The following is a 15,229-nucleotide window of genomic DNA, read 5'->3' as shown; positions in this document are numbered from 1 at the left end:
AGTAGTGGCAGACAAATGCGACCCACCACCCGTCTTTAAGCAGAGAGAGAAGAGACCTGCAGAATCTGACCCATTATACGTTCCCCTACCACCTCCCGAGCGCGGGTGCACGGACCAAACCCGCGACTCCACCACTCGGGCACCACCGTGGGAAGAGGGGCTCGGCCGGGGCCGCGGCTTTCCCGCCGCCGGAGCTGCCGTGCGTGACTCCCTTCTCCCTCTGGAGGGAGACACAGTCCAGCTTTTGGCTGCCGGCGCCGCCGCGTCCCTCCTGCCCCTGCCCCCGCTCCAGCCGCTGCGGGCCCGGCCCCGCTCCCCCAGGGGAGCTGCCCAGTCCTGTCCGGCCCGGCGGCTCCCTCCCCGCCCGGCGCTCAGCCTCCCGCCGGAGGGGAAAGGGGGGTCCCGGGGGAGCGGCGGCTGTGCCACCCGCCCCCGCGGCGGGGCTGCCGGGGATCCGGGGGGATCTCCTCCTCTTCCCGGCCACGTGTGCCTGTGCGGAAACTTCGCACCCCCCAGCCTCGCCGCTCCAAAGGGGAGAGGCGAGGAGAGGAGGGAGGAGAGAGCAGCGCCGTGCCGCGCCGTGCTGCGGGGGCGGGCGAGAGGCGGCTCAGCCCCGGTGTGCGCGGGCCGCGGGGGGGGCGGCGGCGGGCGCTGCCGGCGGAGCCCCACTCCTCGGTCAAACAGAGCGGCGGTCGCGGAGACCTGGTGCCTCGTACAGGGGCTGGGGAGGAGGGCAGTGAGGAGCTGGATAAACACCGGGGAGGAGAAGAGCCTCCCCTCCGCACCCCCGGCAGGGCGCGCTTGGAGCTGCCTCTGCTTGTCCGGCCGCCCGGGGCGGCCCCGGGCCCCTCCGCGGTGCGGTGCGGTGCGCGCAGGTTGGGCGCGGGGCGGCTGCTGCCGCTGCTGAAGGTGAAGCTCTCGCTCTCCAATTACTTTTCCCAAGAGAGAGCAGGAGGCAGCAGGAGGGGGAAGTCGTGCTGTGTGTGAAAGGCAAACCAATCAGAGATGCTCTAACGGAGGGATTGCTGCAGGACGCGCCGGCTTTTCCTCCCTTCCTCTGCCGGCGGGGCTGAATCGGGACCGCACGCAGCTGGCGGAGGGGCCGGAGCCGCACCTGGCTGCAGGACTTCCTCACCCTACGCTTTTCCGATAGCTAATTCATACTTCGTCCTCTTTTAATTTTTTTTTTTTTAATAGTCTGAAATCGTGCACGAGAAACACTTCAAGTCTTCCCTCCCTTCCCACTTACTTCACCCTTCCTCTAGCATCTCTTAGCCGGATTCCTGGTGTATTCCCAGAGAAGCGGGGGCAGACCCGGGCCCCGGCGGACGGCTGCCTGCCCCAGCCCAGCTGAGGGGAGTCGAGCCGAGCCGAGCGCCGCGCCGCTCCATGCCCCCGGGCGCTGGCGGGGCGCGGGGCGTGTGCCGGCGATGCCCGGGCGGTAAGGCTGGAGCTCCCCCCCGACGGGAGGCGGCCGATCGCTAGGTGTTTCCAGCAGGAAGCGGGGCTGCAGGTAGGTGAGCGGAGCGCTCCAGGGGCGTGTGTCTGTGTGTCTGTCTAGGCGCTGGTGGGGGGGGGGGGGGCGGGAGATGCCCTCCGCGGCTGGCGGAGACCCCGCGGAGCGGCGGGAGGAAAGCGGCCGCGGCGGGGCCAGGCGCAGGGTGTGCGGGGCGGCTGGTGCGGGCTGCCGCCCTCCCGCTGCCCAAAAGTTGCAGAAAGCCGGGTGTGAGGGGGAGCTCCTTCGCCGCCCTTCCGCGGCTCCTGCCGGGCGCCTGGGGCAGCCTGCTCCAGCCCTGCGCTGGGAGATCCGCAGGGCTTTATTTTATTATTTTTTTTTCCGTTTAGTTCTATTTAATTTTATTCAAACGAACACTTCAGCCTTTCAGCAGAGCCGTGAGGGGTCAGGGGAACCCACCCATTTTTCAGCCCAACTACTTGTATCGGAAGGGTGGCCGCTAACTCGCAGCACCCCTGGGCTCCTGGGGGTTTACTCTGTTCTAGAGCCCGGACGCTTTGTCGGCCGCGGCTGAAAGAGCGAGGAGTCGCTTTATGAATCCTTGGGGGAAAAAGAAAAAAAAAAAAAAAGCGATAAAGAGACTGTTCACTGTTTCATTTCTTTCTGTGTGTAACGCTCCCCAAGTTGTGGTGTATGTAGTATGAAACATCTTGTCCATCTGCGTTGCTTGCTTTGTATTTCAGTGAACTCATTTATCTACTAAATACATTGCAGGCTCTGTATGCCACAGTGAGAGGGCTTTTCCCTTATTCCACCCTATTTATAGCTTTGCAAGAGAAAGTTTTAAAATAACCTGCTTTGTTCCTGTGAAGCTGTAGGATCGGACACCAGGTTATCTATGCAAAGAATAGAGAGCAATAGCTTGCACTGCCCTGCTAGGAGTTGCCATGCATGGCTGTTCTGTACATTTCTTTCTTACCGGGAGTTAAAATCATTGATTAAAGCATTTTAAATTATATGTGTAGTTACAGTTGTCTCTTTCCAGCTTTTGCTTGGAGATTATCAGTAATTTTTTTTTAGAGCACCGAGTACCTCACTTCTACCACCCACCCCCAATAGACACCGGCTCAATGTTTAAAGAACCGTGCTTTGACTCCTGCAGAACTGTCAGTGTAAATAATAAACATACTCAACCCCTATCCATGAAAGCCCCGTAAAGCATTGAGGGTCTTAGGGTCTTCGCACAGCAGTGGATACATTTAAATTACTATTGACTAAATGATAATTGTTATCTGCTTTCTCTGTCTTACCAACTAGTTTCAGACATTAGCATTCAGCCTGCTATATGTTTAACACTTTAAAGCTACTTTATGGGCTGATCTAAATGAAGTCAAACTGATAAATTAAGATTCTTTTCTGTAGCGTAAACACTAGAAAAATAGTAGTTCAGTGGTGCTAGGAATATAGCTTAGCTGAAGTTGGGAAAGAGCATACTAAGGCATTTTTATCAGGGATGGCAAAGGTTACATCTCATTATACTTTTTCACAGTAATTGTGCAGTCATTTCATACTGGTGCCTAAATTGTTTTGTGAGTTTATAATTAACACTAGTAAAGTAATTCCTATAAATTTCATTATTAACATTTTATTTCAGAGAGCTGTTACTGCTGAGGCAATATTGAAAGCTATGTGTTTTTTGGTGTCATAAAGTCCCAATTTCCAAAACTACAGTACCGGTATTCTTATGAATGCAAACCTCCTAAGTGCCATAATTTCAGTGGAAAGCTTTGCTGAGTTAGTTGCCAGCAAATCAGGATTACTATTCACTGGTTCCACATGTTCTTTGAACATAAGGGGGCTTTCAAAAATGTGGTATTAATTTTAGATATGCTGCTGGTAGTGGGTGACTTTGAGATAAAATCTTGATTCCTGTCATGCTGTTTTAATCAGAGAATGACGATTAATCTGGCAGTATCTTTTATCATACTGGACATACGGGGTAACCTTTTAACCTGTCTCTTCTTATGATCTGAGGGATCTCAGCCTTACATGTAGATGCTTGTAATGCACTTGATAATTCTGCTGGGGAATGCATGAAAAACTTGTTCTGAATGGAAGTAAATAGATGTGTGTACAGACGGATATTGGAGATTGCTTTACTGGCAGGTTGCAAAGTGATGATTCATTGAACCCCATCTAGATTTACATAAAGCAAATAATACTTCACACTGAATTGTGGTGGCAGAGAAACATGTAGCAGCCAAGAAGTTTCATAATTTCATCGCAGGTGATGACAGACTTGATAAAGGACATCTTTACAAATGCAAGCTATATGTTTTTGGTGAGCAAAAAATACCATGAAATTTTTCAGATCTGAGCATCTTCACGCTTAAATTTATTGCTGGCTGTATTGCTACTTACCAACCTGTGTAAAGCCTAAATGGTGTATTAGAAATACGTTGCGTTAATTATGTTGTATATTTTACTTACTATAAATAAGTAATAGAACAATGCTAACTAGTTACCATACTAAAGGAAATCACTGACTTTGGAAGACAGAAAATCACATTATCTAATACTCATCTACACAAAAATGTGATCACCATCTTGAAAAATTGTTCTGAATGATACAACTATCAGTGAGCAAGCAGTTCTATGCCCCTGTTTTAACTTCTGCAGGATTTTATTAGAAATGCCTCATTAAGTCACATTATTCTGCAGCTGTTTGTTCACTGAAAATTAAAATAAAAATCAGGAAGTTTATCCAGCAAAGCACTATTATTTCCTTTGTTAAGTACTGAAAGTTCAAGCAAAAAAAATCCTTCAGCATCAGTGTGCCAGAAACATTGAGTACATCCTATTTTTATGATATATGGATGGCATTTACTGATGCAATTCGTCAATGTATTTACTAGTCCAACGTCATCAAACAAAGAAAATAGATGAAAGTAAACAAAGACTACATGATGATACAGAGGCTAAAGCAAGGGAAAACCCTACAAATCTAATTAATTAATGTTCAGTCTCATATTTACAGTCTGTATTTAAACATCTCATTTAAATGTCTTTCTCTCATCGATTTTCTACTACAGCTCCAGATAATTCAGGTAGCAATAGCTTTTCATTTGAAAATGCATTTTCCATTTACCTTTTTAAATGGTGAATTTTAAAGGCATTGAGGCAAAAGTTGTGTTTGGATAAATATAACAGACGGGTCTTACGCCAGCAGAGCTGAATACTGACCTGTCCCTGTTCATGACCATTTTTATGTGTTAATAGGGGCATCCCCATCTGATGTAGACTTTCATTGCTCCATTGGAGTAGTTGAAGCTCTGACATTTTAAACCAGCTGGAGATTTGCTCCATTATGCTTAGATCACTGAATTTAAGTATGCACTTTTAAAAGGATTTTGCTTGCCTTTTTTTTTTTTTAGGATGAGAAAACATTTACATAGTATACTGAGCTTCACGGAATCCATTGTAAGTGCCCACCTTCACATTCAAAATACTTTTTAGAAACAGAGGCCCACTCTTGGAGCTATTTCAACAGGAAATTTGGCCCAGTGATTTAGTTTTGTAAGCTGTTAATATACTTCAAAACACTCCTCCTCATAACTCAGTTCAGATTTACAAAACTCATCAGACATAGGAATGAATGTGGAAACATTAACAGTAACGCCCTTCATTTTTCCTGATGACAGCTACAGACCTATCTCCTTTTGCTCTTGGTAGAACTTGGGAAGATCGTGATTTTTGTGCTTTGATTCTTTACACACCCTTGCCAGCCACTCTTGCTAACCATATGTAGTCAGTTATTTATCAAAAGAGAAGACAAAATAATAATGGCCACCTAATGTACTTTTTCATACTGCTAGTGCAAACCAGTCACATTTTTAAGATAAACAATTCAAGGCATTTTTATAGAGCTTCTTTCATGCAGTGTGTTTTGAAAAACGCTTTGGACATAGAAGAGAGAAATAAAGACATCGTGCTTTACAGTACTAGTTATGGCAGGACACTACATACTTATATAAAATGGGATGAAGTCACTAAAAAAAGCTTTCTTAGCTTTTTCTTCTGTTCAGATGTGTCAGGATGGTGATTTGTAGAATGCATTGTAGCTGTAGCTATTGCTTGAAGTAGCACTAGAAAATGCTTCGTATGGGTTTGATCCTTAGTCCTTGCGTGAGTAAGGACATACAGGAATAGCTCCTGTATCTTTTGCGGTATGGCAGGATCGCTTGTATAATTGCATGTGTAAAAAGTGGGAAATTGGATTTTTTTTTTTTCCCCTTGTTTAAAGCTCATCAAACCTCATAATCCGTACTATGTTAATTGCTTACATTTTCCAGTAGCCTCACTTCACGTCTTGCTGATCTTGTAATATGAAACTTGAACACAGGTCTCTCGGCACCAGGACAGCATTGTATACAGCTGCCTCTACTGCGAGCATCCCTTTAACAACGCCAAGGGGAGAGCTGTAGTACAGGGTAGCACACAGGTGAAAGCACACAGAGCTTTTTTTTTTTTTTGAACTCGTGGGTGTTTGGTAATCTCCTATGCTTAAATCACAAATTGGAGTTAAGGCCGCATAAGGTGCTTTAGACTGACAAACTTCACAAGTAAATAAATGCACAAGCGCAGTTCAACAAACCTATTCAGTTGTATAAATAGCAAAATATTAAGATATGAGTTGGTAAGTATGAAACATTTTTGAAATAGATAACCAAGTTTTTAGTTTTGGTTGTATGCCGGCCTCTCTCTGTGTGGAAGATTTCTTGCCTCTGTTGCAATATTAAGATCCCATATTTGAAGATGAGGTACTGGACTAGACGGACCACTGGCTTGATCCAATAAAGCAATTTCCTTCTTGAAATGCAAGGAGGCAGTATTGGAGTACTGTATATTTTAACTGACTTACTAGAACTAAACTGCAATTGCTTAGTGTACTGGCTTTGCTTTGTTTTTCCCTTTTAAAAGCAGGATATAATACATTTCTAAAATAAATCTCTCAGTAACATGCAGTCTCACACCAGCTCTTTTAGAGACAGGAGCACAGACCTGACAAGTCTCTCACATTCGCAGTGATACTCTCGTATTGGATTTCTTCCACTCCCCCACTGCAGTTTCTGCCTCACATATTGATAAGGCAGAGCTGTGGCCTCTGGTCCATCTTGCCACAAACCAGTTAGCTACGCAGCACGTGGCCCTCTGCTCGTCTCTGTCTGACATGTCGTGTCATGGAATGGGGGAGAGGGTATGGTGCAGCTCTTGGGGTCACCAAATGGCTTTCCATGCTCATCCGAGTGTCTTTATGCAGGACACTCTTCCTGGTTACAGGCTCTCCCTGTGGCTTCTCCCTCACCATGTGAAACCACACGTATGAGAGAACCTCTCCCAAAGCCTCTGATGTGCAGTCTCAGGCTAGGTGCCGCCTTCTGCTCTGTGACTCTGCAAATGGCAGATCTGTGAGCACTGCATTAAAACTTTGTGCTCCAGATCCCCTTTCAGTTGAGACTTTTTTGGTGTTTGTTCCCACTTAAGGTATCTGTTTGGCCTTTTGAGTTCTAGGCTCAACCATAATTCATCGTTGGCTGTTGTGTCATTGCACTTAATGGCACTGCAAAGTAACGCAGAATGGCTCGATGGCTCTGAGGGAAGATAATGGCTTTCTGTGCCATTTGTATGTAGGAAACTGTTTGAAATTTGGATCTTTTCCAGTAAGGGATGAGAGACAGTACCGTCTGAAGCTTTTCTCATGATTTATCTAAAACGAGTTAGTAGTCTTAGTTCGGTTATTACTCTAGAAGTGTCCAAGTCGCAAGAGTCACCACTAGCAAAAATTAGGATGTGCGCCTGCTGTGCGCACAGAGAGGCAAAACCTGAAGTCTGATCACACAAGGCATTTCAGCTGTAAACATGTGCCTTCAATGGGACTAGTCCAATTAATTATGTGCTTGAAGACTTTTCTGAAGCGAGCCTGAATAAACATTGCTAACTGCTTAGAGTGATCCATGTTGAAGGCGTGTAGATGAGGTGCTGTTGAGACGACTATGTTTGTGTCTGTATTCTGGGTATAAATTCAAGACTTGAGCTTTGTTTCGATGGCTTGTCAGTCCTACACCTATTGTAAACATTCAATCCCCTTAAATTCAGAACAGAGACTGTATAACAGCAAGTAATTTTCAGAAAGATACTCCAAGTAGCTACCCTGTATTATAGTATTAGAAACTACTATTACGATCATGTGCATTTTCAAATGTGATGATACTGGTGTGGCACTGAAGTAAAATATCACTTTCTGACAAAACATATCAGGCTGTGGTAATCCTGCAAGAAATGAGGTCATGTTTAAAGTGTAATTGCAGAAAAAAGGATCTGTTTCAGCACCATGACAGGAGAAGAATACCCTCTCTGGACTGTGTTACCTGTGTTTATTTAGCTTTGAAATTTTTTTATCTATGTATTGTAACAAATAAGCTATACTTAAATAAGATGGGAAATTTTATCTTGAGGTCTGGCAACAGCAGCAAATAAAGTGAGATAAGTTCTGGTTTATAAGCTTCCTGGAACCAAGACAGAAGAAATATTGTATTTGTATGCTAACATAACATGCTATAGATTCAGATATGATATTATCAGCCAATACGCTTAATGTTGCCTGACACTTCTCATTATGTGATGCTGCTTTTTTCTATTCAATCTAGAATCATGAGGGATGTCCCTTGCATTGGAATTAAGGTAATACTTAAAACACATTACTGCCAAAGTGTCCAAACCTTCATAATCAAGGCATTACATTGATATTTGTGCAATGGATGTTCATAGAAAGAAGTGGCCATGAATCCAGGAACTGGTTGAGCTTCTGGCTCAGGAAATGTTTGGGTTTTTTTTTCCCCCCATGCAGATTCATTGTCATTTATGGCAACAAGATTTTATTATTTTCTGTTTATAAACGTTATAATGTGATTGTTCTGGTTTAACCCTGGTTGGCAGCTCAGCCCCATGCAGCTGCTCTATCACTCCTCTGTAGTGGGATGGGGAAGAAAATCAGAAGGGCAAAAAATGAGAAAACTCGTGGGTTGAGATAAAGCCAGTTTAATGGGTAAAGTAAAAGCTGCTCAAACAAGCAAAGCAAAACAAGGAATTCATTCACCACTTCCCATGGGCAGGCAGGTGTTCAGCCATCTCCAGGAAAGCAGGGCTCCGTCACGCCTAATGGTTACTTGGCAAGACAAATGCCATCACTCCAAATGTCCCCCCTTCCTTCTTCTTCCTTGCAGCTTTTGCTGCTGAGCATGACGTCATATGGTATGGAATATTCCTTTGGTCAGCTGGGGTCAGCTGTGTTGCATCTCCAGTCTTCTCACTGGTGGGGCAATGTGAGAAACAGAAAAAAAAGGCCTTGACACTGTGTAAGCACTGTTCAGCAATAAATAAAACAGTTAACAGTTGTTATCAACACTGTTTTGGTCACAAATCCACAACACAGCAACTTGGAAGCTACTCTGAAGAAAATGAACTCTATCCCAGCCAAAACCAGTACGATCTCCACCTCTTATTCTTTACCATTTATGTCATGCTCACGTCCCACACTACCCAATACATCCTCATTAACCACCCTCCTCCCCTTCCCACCCTTTGATATATACACAGATGCCATTCCTTTAGTCTATGGTCCACCCCTGTATAAAGTCCATAAAATGTCCATTGAGTTCATTTAGCCCATGACTTTGAGCTCCATCTATTATGGTGGTCACTCAGGACAGGAGAGGTGGTGTGTTGTGTGGAGTTACTGGGCACCAAAGCCAGCTCAGTTTGGGTCACTGCTGCACTTGCACTGCTTCTTGTAAGGCTTGTCCTCCATTGGTTGGGGTGGTTCCTGCTACAGTAATTCCCATAACATGCAACTCAAATCCCGGGTTACAACAATTCAAAGGTATTTCCATTACAATCTCCACCCCGGTCCCTTTGGACCAGACCATTGGGTTTAGCATGGCAATGAACTCCTCCGCTTGCCCCTGCTCTGGCTTGGACTTATCTAAAGACTGCAGTCCCTTAGGGGTGTACCTGCTGTGGTTGAGCTTATCCACAGCCATGGACACTTTGAGGTGTACCTGCTCTAGCGTGGCCTTATCCATGGGCCACAGTCCCTTCAGAGTAGTACCTGCTGTGCTGTGGCCTTATCCACAGCCACGAACACTTCAAGGTCACAAATCCAAAATACAGCACCTTACGAGCTACTATTAAGAAAATTAACTCTATCCTAGCCAAAAGCAGTACCTTGATAGAAGTATTTTTGGTGATTGTGTTCCAGATTTTGTTTTACCACATAGATCAGCTTGTGACAAAATAAAAGAACGTAAGCCTGGATAACTTTCTTCCCCTGTTAAGCTGCTTGTGCTTCATCTAGGAATCTGAGCCCACATGCTGCAGTACTTCATACATCACTTTGTGCTTTTAGATGATTGTATGAGGTTTTAAGGGGCTTTAGCCCTCACGTTTGTGCAGGCTGGTATGGCATGCGTTTACTTGTGACCATTGCAAATACACAGCTGCCTTCTCCCATTCTGATCATGTTTGTGTCCTCTCATGTAATTGTTGGGATCACTGCCTATTTGAAAAACATACTAGGAGAAAGTTTAAGCTTAGCTCGGCTGATTTGAGCTTCTTTTACTTTGAGGCTGTAGTGTAATGTTTTAATTTTGTTTTGTTTTTTATTTTCTTTTAACAGTATAATTATTCTTAAATGTTTCAGAATTTTTTGGAGTTGCTTTGATTTCTTGCATTATTATAAATATGTATTTGACATCTGGTAAATACACACTTCATGCTTTTAAAAAATGAAGTATGCTTTTAAAATCATACTCAGAGCAATGGGTACATAACAGTTACTACGTTTTCTTATTGGAAGAGAAATTACAAAATTGCTAATTATTCACCTATATGATTTCTCCATAAACCCCCTCTGTGAGAAAAGTGCCGACACAGCTGTCACTATAGCTGCATGAATACACCGAGTCTCTGCAATAGAACACCTTCTTCCCATTCCCACTTTAAAAATTGAACTCCCAATAGTGGCACTCATATTCTCCTCTTCCTCATCATCCTCGCAGCCACTCATAACCTAACTTTTTCTCCTCTAGCTCTCCTTGCCCTTCCTTTTCTCTTCACTGTTCACTTCATCTGCATTGGTGTCATATGATCTTTCCGAATGTCAAGTAAATGCAGACTGCAGTCAGCATTACCAAATTGCTTTCCTGCCAAAAAAGTCTCTTTTCATATGCCATGACCCATCATCTCACAGTTAGCTGCAAGTCATTCTGAATCCCAAATTTACAATATATTTTCTATTTAATGAGCTATTAAACATTATGCACTTTTTAACTTCATCTTTTCTGACTAACTGCATTCCTCCTGATAATTATAGCTTTAGAAAGAAACAATTAATTTGAAACCAATTCTGCAACAGAAGTGACATTATTTAGATAGCATTCCTCCATATCCATGCTCTAGGGATTATCTCATTAGAATATATTTATATTTGGAAACTCCTTGAGACCATTATATCAGTCCAATAGCCACCATGTTGTCATCAATAATAAAGACAAGACTACTGCATATGCTATTTTAATAAAACACAATGTGAAAATACATACGTGGATGGATGAATAGTTAATTTTTGCTTTGATGAAATAATAATAATAATAATAATAATAATAATAATAATAATAATAGTTTATGCTCTTTCTCCACCCCAGGAGATTGTTTTGAGTAAACTTAAGCACAAACACAAATAATATTCCATCTGTATTGCATAGATGCATTTTGGAATTGGTATGTTATTCTCATGTATTTTTTTGGTAATGGTAATATTCAATTTATTAGAATAATTCTTCAAATTAAGTGGTTGTCTAATAAAGAGTTTGCAAAAATTGCAGATGCGTCAGTAACAATGAGTGAGTTCAATCTTTGTGGCTCACAGGTTCCATTACCTCTGTGTATTTATTAAATCCAATAATATCTACTAGTTCAGGCTATTTAATCCTGGTTCTGCCACTGTGGTTAATTATATCTAGTTAATGGATACAAACTAAATGCCGTAAATGTGCATGCATTCTGCAAATAGCTCAGCTTAGCTGGTGGTAAATCCCAATAACCTTTCCATGAATTCTATTTTTTTTTTCTCTGCTATTCAAGAGTTCCACTTTAGCAAAATATGGAAGTGATTGACAGAAGGAAACTTTGTCCGTGACCCTGCCATGGCAGAAGGTAGAAATGTACATTTTAAAAAGTCTTCATCTTTCAGGTTTGAACCTAACGTTCAAGCTGTAGTAAAAGTAAGCCTCTAATAGACTTCCTTCATTCGTTGTGTGTCGGAGCTCCTGCCAGTTCTCACAGTTGCTTTGTGGGTACAATATTGAAAATGTTCTTGGGGGAAAATTCCTTTGTCTGAATCAGTAGATGTCGAATGCGGATTTAAAATGAGTGTGATACACATATCATTGAAAAATGTGCTGAGAAGTTTTCGAGTCACCTTCATAGCTGAAGGGTGTGATGTGTATCCTCTGCGCTGTTGGATACTGTAAGTTCACAACTTACTTGTGCCTTACACGCCTTTGCACCTCCTTTTGAGTAAATAGCTGAGCGTACAGATGAGTAAGTATTTAAGCAGATAGCTTCATTTCTCCCCTCATTTCTCTTGAAGCTGGAACTTTTTGGTTCGGCGGTGCTCCAGTTCAGTTGCAATCTTTTCTGGTTTCTAGGCATAGTAACATGACAGACCTAATTCTGTCAGCTGAAATAAAATATTTCTTTCTAGTGAATGATTAAGGTGATTCAAAACCAGATTTTTAAAGCAAAATATATTTTATTCTCCCAAACTTCCTACCCATTAAAGAAAGAGATAAAAGAAAAGTCTGTGTATACCCAATCATACCTAAACTTTACTATTTTATTGGAAAAAGTAAGAAGCTATTATTTAATGCGTATGTCCACAGATGTTCTGAATTGCATATTTCGGCCTCTCTGTGTCTTTCTTTCAGTGTCTTAAATCAAGCAGTTGGTAATTCATGGCCTCCTTCCTGGAGAGACAATTTGTAGCTGTCTGGTTCTTTTAATTTCTATATGTATTCTGGTCTTGGCCAGAAGATCTGTATGACTTTTATCTAGCACCTAGAAGGAACATGTTTCTAATTACTGGCCAAGCTATTGCAACTTTAAAGTTATCGTCTCTCCACAGAGATATTTCTTCTTTTTATTTACAGCTGGTACTTCCACTTGCATATAAAATAAATTTATGTGACAATAAGCATAACAATCCTAAAAAAGTTATGAACTGATTGTATATGAATAGCTATGTGACAGTAAGAAAATTAGTGTGTGTAAGTCTACATTATCAACAGAAACTGTGAGATAAACATGAATAATTTTGCTGTATTCTGGTTCAGCAGTGGGCTGTGGAGTTCAGATCATAGTAATGACAGATTGTAAAGGTTTAAAGATACATCTTTCTCTGCGTTACCACTTTTGGAGTTGTTTGTTGGCTAATTATAATTTTGTCAGTTGGTCTTTGCCAAAGGATGAGTCAGGCATGCCATAATGGTTTCAGGTATTAGAAGACAGGTAGTCTTGGAGGTAGAAGGGATGTTGGACCTCTGTACATAATGATATGTTGGCTCCCACAGTGTGATTGTTTCTAGTAGAAATTATTACTTGAAAATCCTTGTTGTCTTTAGTCTCTCCTTTCCCCTCACATCAGGAGAATTTTTGAATTTGTCATTGACCATGAAATAAGAAGTCTGTGATTGGAGTCCACTGGAGAAAGAAATAGCATAATGGACAAACAATTTCTCTGTTTTATTTTTATCAGCTGTTGCTGAGGTTCTCCAGTGACTATGGCCTTGATAAAGACATTTTGTTTTTATCCAGTAGTTCTCTTTTGTGAAGGAGAACTGAAGTTGCTCTGTTAAGGAACTTCAGTAATGGCTGGAGCCAGACAACAAGTGGGACTGGACTCTAACAGAAGAAGGAAATGAGAATGAGAGGAAAATATGGCTTTGTACTGTGACGAATGCTTTGTCATATTCTTTCTGTTGTTTAGTGGTAGCCAATGTTTCATGTAACACCGTTGCAGGAGGACTTATATAATGCTAATTTGTGCAGGTACTGAACAGTCATTCCTGTTTCAGAGCAAAGAAGCTGTATCTGGCTTCTACTTTTTGTTCTATTTTTATTTTGTGCTCTTTTCACATTTGTGGAAGACATTTCATTAGTGTTTCCCAGAAATGTCTAACATTACGTTGGGGAAAAGCACATCTGCTTGTGACTTTCTGTGGAACCCAGCTTTGTAAGACCTTTTCATTCTTAACTATTGTAAACACTTTCTAGCATTGAAGAAGACGAGACCATAATTGGTGAAGAGGAGAATGATGAAGAGATTGTGCATGTCCTTTCTTTTCTTAATTTAAACAATTTTTAACTTAGGCTTCTGTCCAATAAATGCTTTCTTTGAAAAATGAAACCAAACCTATTGTTCCATGTGATTTTTTTCACTTTTTTTTTAATTGTGATTGAATGAAATAATGTCTTTGATTAGTAACTACATACTAACAATTAAGAACTTCTATATACTTATAAATACATTCTTCTACAAAAATTGGATTTCTAAGTTAAATGTCCCTCACTCCAGTGAATAGTAATGCCAGTTACTTTAGTACTTGTGTAATAAGAGAGCACAACTCCTTGGTTTTCTTTTTACCAGCATAATAATTTACAGTAGTAATTTTCTATGAGAGTTTTAATTTACCATTTAAATTTCCAATGAGCTTGTTAGGATTCCTGAACTAGATATACTTTTTTCCCTTTTTTTGCTATTTGAGGGCACTTCCTTCTACCTCTGAATGCTTTCAAGCCACTATCCCTTTATCTTTCTTTGAGCATAGCTGTCATTTTGCCGTCCCATCATACACACTGACCTTCAACACTAGGCTTCCTCAGCAGGTCTAAGTAATTTGTGTTCAGGGTTGAATAAAACAGCCAGGAAAAATTTAATTCCAAAGTTATTTTTAATACTAAGAATCGAATATAGCAACATATAAAATGGGTTTTAAAACAAGGGCCATCCTTTCTATCTTACTTTTTAGTTTATCTCTTCCAGTTGGTAGCCGAGGTTGGTTTGGCTTCTCAAAGATCAACACAGTAGTTTTTTTGAGAAAAAGTTAAAGGGCTTGAGCAACAGACACCACAAAAAGGACAGAGAGGCAGCTAATTTTGCAACTGCTAGAAATCCTGTCTTTAATGTTGGTTGTTAAAATAGCATCATATCCCTTCACGATTAACTCCATGTATTAAGTTTCTCTGCTGGCCTTCAATACTATAGAGCTTTCAGACTGAGTACCGCATACCTCCTCTTTAATTTCAGTCTCAAAGGTGATGAAGGAAGTTTCAAACCTGCTCAGATGGCCTAGATCTGTCAGAGCAAAGAGAGTGGAGCCCTTCACATAACCATTGCAGTTACTCTGAAATTCACTCTATGAATCTCATATAATAAAAGCTCTTTGGGTGGCTGATTTTGATTGAAAAGGTGAAGGTGGAGCCACCTTTCAGCATTTTCAACACTAATAAAACTTGTAGTTGGAATTTACCTTTTTACTGACATTAGCAAGTTCGGAAGCTGGAGAACAGCTACAATTGTGTTTTATCATCATCTTGTGTTACTTGATTGGCCTGAATATCTTTTTCCCAGTGATTAAAATTTATGATTTGGAATGA

At 41.8% G+C, this 15,229-nt stretch overlaps 1 protein-coding gene across 1 annotated transcript in view; it reads left to right on the top strand.

Moving 5' to 3' along the window:
• The first annotated feature begins 630 nt into the window (after positions 1-630).
• Positions 631-15,229, top strand: part of TAFA2 (TAFA chemokine like family member 2) — a 194,545-nt gene continuing 179,946 nt past the window's right edge. The window contains exon 1 of the transcript XR_008575439.1: positions 631-1,513. The gene's annotated coding sequence lies outside the window, so the exon portion shown is untranslated. The remainder of the gene's footprint in view (positions 1,514-15,229) is intronic.

The sequence above is a fragment of the Grus americana genome, chromosome 1 (assembly GCF_028858705.1).
Source record: "Grus americana isolate bGruAme1 chromosome 1, bGruAme1.mat, whole genome shotgun sequence".
NCBI lineage: Eukaryota > Metazoa > Chordata > Aves > Gruiformes > Gruidae > Grus > Grus americana.
The sequence above is the reverse complement of the archived record's forward strand: the minus strand, read 5'-3'. Positions and strand labels throughout refer to the sequence as shown.